Consider the following 7,552-nt stretch of genomic DNA (forward strand, 5'->3'; position numbering starts at 1 on the left):
AAGTTCAAACATGGCTCAGAACGGCGTATAACGTCATAATATCACGTTTTGGGCACATTTTGTTTTTTATCTCCAACATGTTCCAATATGTTATTTGGCCCCTGAATATCACAAATATGGTCAACAGAATTATCGGAACCAAAAGTGATAGAAAGTTCAAACATGGCTCAGAACGGCGTATAACGTCATAATATAACGTTTTGAGCACATTTTGTTTTTTATCTCCAACATGGTTCATCATGTCATTTGGCGCCTGAATAACACAAATATGGTCAGCAGAATTATCGGAACCAAAAGTGATAGAAAGTTCAAACATGGCTCAGAACGGCGTATAACGTCATAATATCACGTTTTGGGCACATTTTGTTTTTTATCTCCAACATGGTTCAACATGTCATTTGGCTCCTAAATATCACAAATATGGTCAGCAGAATTATCGAAACCAAAAGTGATAGAAAGTTCAAACATGGCTCAGAACGGCGTATAACGTCATAATATCACGTTTTGGGCACATTTTGTTTTTTATCTCCAACTTGCTCCAACATGTCATTTGGCGCCTGAATAACACAAATATGGTCAGCAGAATTATCGGAACCAAAAGTGATAGAAAGTTCAAACCTGTCTCAGAACGGCGTATAACGTCATAATATAACGTTTTGGGCACATTTTGTTTTCTATCTCCAACATGCTCCAATGTGACATTTGGCATCTGAATATCACATATATGGTCGACTGAATTACCGGAACCAAAAGTGATAGAAAGTTCAAACATGTCTCAGAACGTCGTATAACGTCATAATATCACGTTTTGGGCACATTTTGTTTTTTATCTCCAACATGCTCCAATATGTCATTTGGCGCCTGAATATCACAAATATGGTCAACAGAATTATCGGAACCAAAAGTGATAGAAAGTTCAAACATGTCTCAGAACGGCGTATAACGTCATAATATAACGTTTTGGGCACATTTTGTTTTTTATCTCCGACTTGCTCCAACATGCTATTTGGCGCCTGAATATCTCAAATATGGTCAGCAGAATTATCGGAACCAAAAGTGATAGAAAGTTCAAACATGGCTCAGAACGGCGTATAACGTCATAATATAACGTTTTGAGCACATTTTGTTTTTTATCTCCAACATGGTTCATCATGTCATTTGGCGCCTGAATAACACAAATATGGTCAGCAGAATTATCGGAACCAAAAGTGATAGAAAGTTCAAACATGGCTCAGAACGGCGTATAACGTCATAATATCACGTTTTGGGCACATTTTGTTTTTTATCTCCAACTTGCTCCAACATGTCATTTGGCGTCTGAATAACACAAATATGGTGAGCAGAATTATCGGAACCAAAAGTGATAGAAAGTTCAAACATGGCTCAGAACGGCGTATAACGTCATAATATCACGTTTTGGGCACATTTTGTTTTTTATCTCCAACATGTTCCAATATGTTATTTGGCCCCTGAATATCACAAATATGGTCAGCAGAATTATCGGAACCAAAAGTGATAGAAAGTTCAAACATGGCTCAGAACGGCGTATAACGTCATAATATCACGTTTTGGGCACATTTTGTTTTTTATCTCCAACATGGTTCAACATGTCATTTGGCTCCTAAATATCACAAATATGGTCAGCAGAATTATCGGAACCAAAAGTGATAGAAAGTTCAAACATGGCTCAGAACGGCGTATAACGTCATAATATCACGTTTTGGGCACATTTTGTTTTTTATCTCCAACTTGCTCCAACATGTCATTTGGCGCCTGAATAACACAAATATGGTCAGCAGAATTATCGGAACCAAAAGTGATAGAAAGTTCAAACATGGCTCAGAACGGCGTATAACGTCATAATATAACGTTTTGAGCACATTTTGTTTTTTATCTCCAACATGGTTCATCATGTCATTTGGCGCCTGAATAACACAAATATGGTCAGCAGAATTATCGGAACCAAAAGTGATAGAAAGTTCAAACATGGCTCAGAACGGCGTATAACGTCATAATATCACGTTTTGGGCACATTTTGTTTTTTATCTCCAACTTGCTCCAACATGTCATTTGTCGCCTGAATAACACAAATATGGTCAGCAGAATTATCGGAACCAAAAGTGATAGAAAGTTCAAACATGGCTCAGAACGGCGTATAACGTCATAATATAACGTTTTGGGCACATTTTGTTTTTTATCTCCAACATGCTCCAATATGTCATTTGGCCCCTGAATATCACAAATATGGTGAACAGAGTTATCGGAACCAAAAGTGATAGAAAGTTCAAACATGGCTCAGAACGGCGTATAACGTCATAATATCACGTTTTGGGGACATTTTGTTTTTTATCTCCAACATGGTTCAACATGTCATTTGGCTCCTAAATATCACAAATATGGTCAGCAGAATTATCGGAACCAAAAGTGATAGAAAGTTCAAACATGTCTCAGAACGGCGTATAACGTCATAATATCACGTTTTGGGCACATTTTGTTTTTTATCTCCAACTTGCTCCAACATGTCATTTGGCGCCTGAATAACACAAATATGGTCAGCAGAATTATCGGAACCAAAAGTGATAGAAAGTTCAAACATGGCTCAGAACGGCGTATAACGTATAATATCACGTTTTGGGCATATTTTGTTTTTTATCTCCAACATGCTCCAATGTGACATTTGGCATCTGAATATCACATATATGGTCGACAGAATTACCGGAACCAAAAGTGATAGAAAGTTCAAACATGTCTCAGAACGGCGTATAACGTCATAATATCACGTTTTGGGCACATTTTGTTTTTTATCTCCAACTTGCTCCAACATGTCATTTGGCGCCTGAATAACACAAATATGGTCAGCAGAATTATCGGAACCAAAAGTGATAGAAAGTTCAAACATGGCTCAGAACGGCGTATAGCGTCATAATATCACGTTTTGGGCACATTTTGTTTTTTATCTCCAACATGGTTCAACATGTCATTTGGCGCCTGAATAACACAAATATGGTCAGCAGAATTATCGGAACCAAAAGTGATAGAAAGTTCAAACATGTCTCAGAACGGCGTATAACGTCATAATATCACGTTTTGGGCACATTTTGTTTTTTATCTCCAACATGGTTCAACATGTCATTTGGCTCCTAAATATCACAAATATGGTCAGCAGAATTATCGGAACCAAAAGTGATAGAAAGTTCAAACATGGCTCAGAACGGCGTATAACGTCATAATATCACGTTTTGGGCACATTTTGTTTTTTATCTCCAACATGGTTCCAATGTGACATTTGGCATCTGAATATCACATATATGGTCGACTGAATTACCGGAACCAAAAGTGATAGAAAGTTCAAACATGTCTCAGAACGTCGTATAACGTCATAATATCACGTTTTGGGCACATTTTGTTTTTTATCTCCAACATGCTCCAATATGTCATTTGGCGCCTGAATATCACAAATATGGTCAACAGAATTATCGGAACCAAAAGTGATAGAAAGTTCAAACATGTCTCAGAACGGCGTATAACGTCATAATATAACGTTTTGGGCACATTTTGTTTTTTATCTCCGACTTGCTCCAACATGCTATTTGGCGCCTGAATATCTCAAATATGGTCAGCAGAATTATCGGAACCAAAAGTGATAGAAAGTTCAAACATGGCTCAGAACGGCGTATAACGTCATAATATAACGTTTTGAGCACATTTTGTTTTTTATCTCCAACATGGTTCATCATGTCATTTGGCGCCTGAATAACACAAATATGGTCAGCAGAATTATCGGAACCAAAAGTGATAGAAAGTTCAAACATGGCTCAGAACGGCGTATAACGTCATAATATCACGTTTTGGGCACATTTTGTTTTTTATCTCCAACATGGTTCAACATGTCATTTGGCTCCTAAATATCACAAATATGGTCGACTGAATTACCGGAACCAAAAGTGATAGAAAGTTCAAACATGTCTCAGAACGGCGTATAACGTCATAGTATCACGTTTTGGACACATTTTGTTTTTTATCTCCAACATGGTTCAACATGTCATTCGGCTCCTAAATATCACAAATATGGTCAGCAGAATTATCGGAACCAAAAGTGATAGAAAGTTCAAACATGGCTCAGAACGGCGTATAACGTCATAATATAACGTTTTGGGCACATTTTGTTTTTTATCTCCAACATGTTCCAATATGTCATTTGGCCCCTGAATATCACAAATATGGTCAACAGAATTATCGGAACCAAAAGTGATAGAAAGTTCAAACATGGCTCAGAACGGCGTATAACGTCATAATATCACGTTTTGGGCACATTTTGTTTTTTATCTCCAACTTGCTCCAACATGTCATTTGGCGTCTGAATAACACAAATATGGTCAGCAGAATTATCGGAACCAAAAGTGATAGAAAGTTCAAACATGGCTCAGAACGGCGTATAACGTCATAATATCACGTTTTGGGCACATTTTGTTTTTTATCTCCAACATGTTCCAATATGTTATTTGGCCCCTGAATATCACAAATATGGTCAACAGAATTATCGGAACCAAAAGTGATAGAAAGTTCAAACATGGCTCAGAACGGCGTATAACGTCATAATATAACGTTTTGAGCACATTTTGTTTTTTATCTCCAACATGGTTCATCATGTCATTTGGCGCCTGAATAACACAAATATGGTCAGCAGAATTATCGGAACCAAAAGTGATAGAAAGTTCAAACATGGCTCAGAACGGCGTATAACGTCATAATATCACGTTTTGGGCACATTTTGTTTTTTATCTCCAACATGGTTCAACATGTCATTTGGCTCCTAAATATCACAAATATGGTCAGCAGAATTATCGAAACCAAAAGTGATAGAAAGTTCAAACATGGCTCAGAACGGCGTATAACGTCATAATATCACGTTTTGGGCACATTTTGTTTTTTATCTCCAACTTGCTCCAACATGTCATTTGGCGCCTGAATAACACAAATATGGTCAGCAGAATTATCGGAACCAAAAGTGATAGAAAGTTCAAACCTGTCTCAGAACGGCGTATAACGTCATAATATAACGTTTTGGGCACATTTTGTTTTCTATCTCCAACATGCTCCAATGTGACATTTGGCATCTGAATATCACATATATGGTCGACTGAATTACCGGAACCAAAAGTGATAGAAAGTTCAAACATGTCTCAGAACGTCGTATAACGTCATAATATCACGTTTTGGGCACATTTTGTTTTTTATCTCCAACATGCTCCAATATGTCATTTGGCGCCTGAATATCACAAATATGGTCAACAGAATTATCGGAACCAAAAGTGATAGAAAGTTCAAACATGTCTCAGAACGGCGTATAACGTCATAATATAACGTTTTGGGCACATTTTGTTTTTTATCTCCGACTTGCTCCAACATGCTATTTGGCGCCTGAATATCTCAAATATGGTCAGCAGAATTATCGGAACCAAAAGTGATAGAAAGTTCAAACATGGCTCAGAACGGCGTATAACGTCATAATATAACGTTTTGAGCACATTTTGTTTTTTATCTCCAACATGGTTCATCATGTCATTTGGCGCCTGAATAACACAAATATGGTCAGCAGAATTATCGGAACCAAAAGTGATAGAAAGTTCAAACATGGCTCAGAACGGCGTATAACGTCATAATATCACGTTTTGGGCACATTTTGTTTTTTATCTCCAACATGGTTCAACATGTCATTTGGCTCCTAAATATCACAAATATGGTCGACTGAATTACCGGAACCAAAAGTGATAGAAAGTTCAAACATGTCTCAGAACGGCGTATAACGTCATAGTATCACGTTTTGGACACATTTTGTTTTTTATCTCCAACATGGTTCAACATGTCATTCGGCTCCTAAATATCACAAATATGGTCAGCAGAATTATCGGAACCAAAAGTGATAGAAAGTTCAAACATGGCTCAGAACGGCGTATAACGTCATAATATAACGTTTTGAGCACATTTTGTTTTTTATCTCCAACATGGTTCATCATGTCATTTGGCGCCTGAATAACACAAATATGGTCAGCAGAATTATCGGAACCAAAAGTGATAGAAAGTTCAAACATGGCTCAGAACGGCGTATAACGTCATAATATCACGTTTTGGGCACATTTTGTTTTTTATCTCCAACTTGCTCCAACATGTCATTTGTCGCCTGAATAACACAAATATGGTCAGCAGAATTATCGGAACCAAAAGTGATAGAAAGTTCAAACATGGCTCAGAACGGCGTATAACGTCATAATATAACGTTTTGGGCACATTTTGTTTTTTATCTCCAACATGCTCCAATATGTCATTTGGCCCCTGAATATCACAAATATGGTGAACAGAGTTATCGGAACCAAAAGTGATAGAAAGTTCAAACATGGCTCAGAACGGCGTATAACGTCATAATATCACGTTTTGGGGACATTTTGTTTTTTATCTCCAACATGGTTCAACATGTCATTTGGCTCCTAAATATCACAAATATGGTCAGCAGAATTATCGGAACCAAAAGTGATAGAAAGTTCAAACATGGCTCAGAACGGCGTATAACGTCATAATATCACGTTTTGGGCATATTTTGTTTTTTATCTCCAACATGCTCCAATGTGACATTTGGCATCTGAATATCACATATATGGTCGACAGAATTACCGGAACCAAAAGTGATAGAAAGTTCAAACATGTCTCAGAACGGCGTATAACGTCATAATATCACGTTTTGGGCACATTTTGTTTTTTATCTCCAACTTGCTCCAACATGTCATTTGGTGCCTGAATAACACAAATATGGTCAGCAGAATTATCGGAACCAAAAGTGATAGAAAGTTCAAACATGGCTCAGAACGGCGTATAGCGTCATAATATCACGTTTTGGGCACATTTTGTTTTTTATCTCCAACATGGTTCAACATGTCATTTGGCGCCTGAATAACACAAATATGGTCAGCAGAATTATCGGAACCAAAAGTGATAGAAAGTTCAAACATGGCTCAGAACGGCGTATAACGTCATAATATCACGTTTTGGGCACATTTTGTTTTTTATCTTCGACTTGCTCCAACATGTTATTTGACGCCTGAATATCACAAATATGGTCAGCAGAATTATCGGAACCAAAAGTGATAGAAAGTTCAAACATGGCTCAGAACGGCGTATAACGTCATAATATCACGTTTTGGGCACATTTTGTTTTTTATCTCCAACATGTTTCAACATGTCATTTGGCTCCTAAATATCACAAATATGGTCAGCAGAATTATCGGAACCAAAAGTGATAGAAAGTTCAAACATGGCTCAGAACGGCGTATAACGTCGTAATATCACGTTTTGGGCTCATTTTGTTTTTTATCTCCAACTTTCTCCAACATGTCATTTGGCGCCTGAATAACACAAATATGGTCAGCAGAATTATCGGAACCAAAAGTGATAGAAAGTTCAAACATGGCTCAGAACGGCGTATATCGTCATAATATCACGTTTTGGGCACATTTTGTTTTTTATCTGAAACATGCTCCAAGATATCATTTGGCGCCTG

This window comes from Onthophagus taurus, chromosome 3 (assembly GCF_036711975.1).
Source record: "Onthophagus taurus isolate NC chromosome 3, IU_Otau_3.0, whole genome shotgun sequence".
Lineage (NCBI taxonomy): Eukaryota > Metazoa > Arthropoda > Insecta > Coleoptera > Scarabaeidae > Onthophagus > Onthophagus taurus.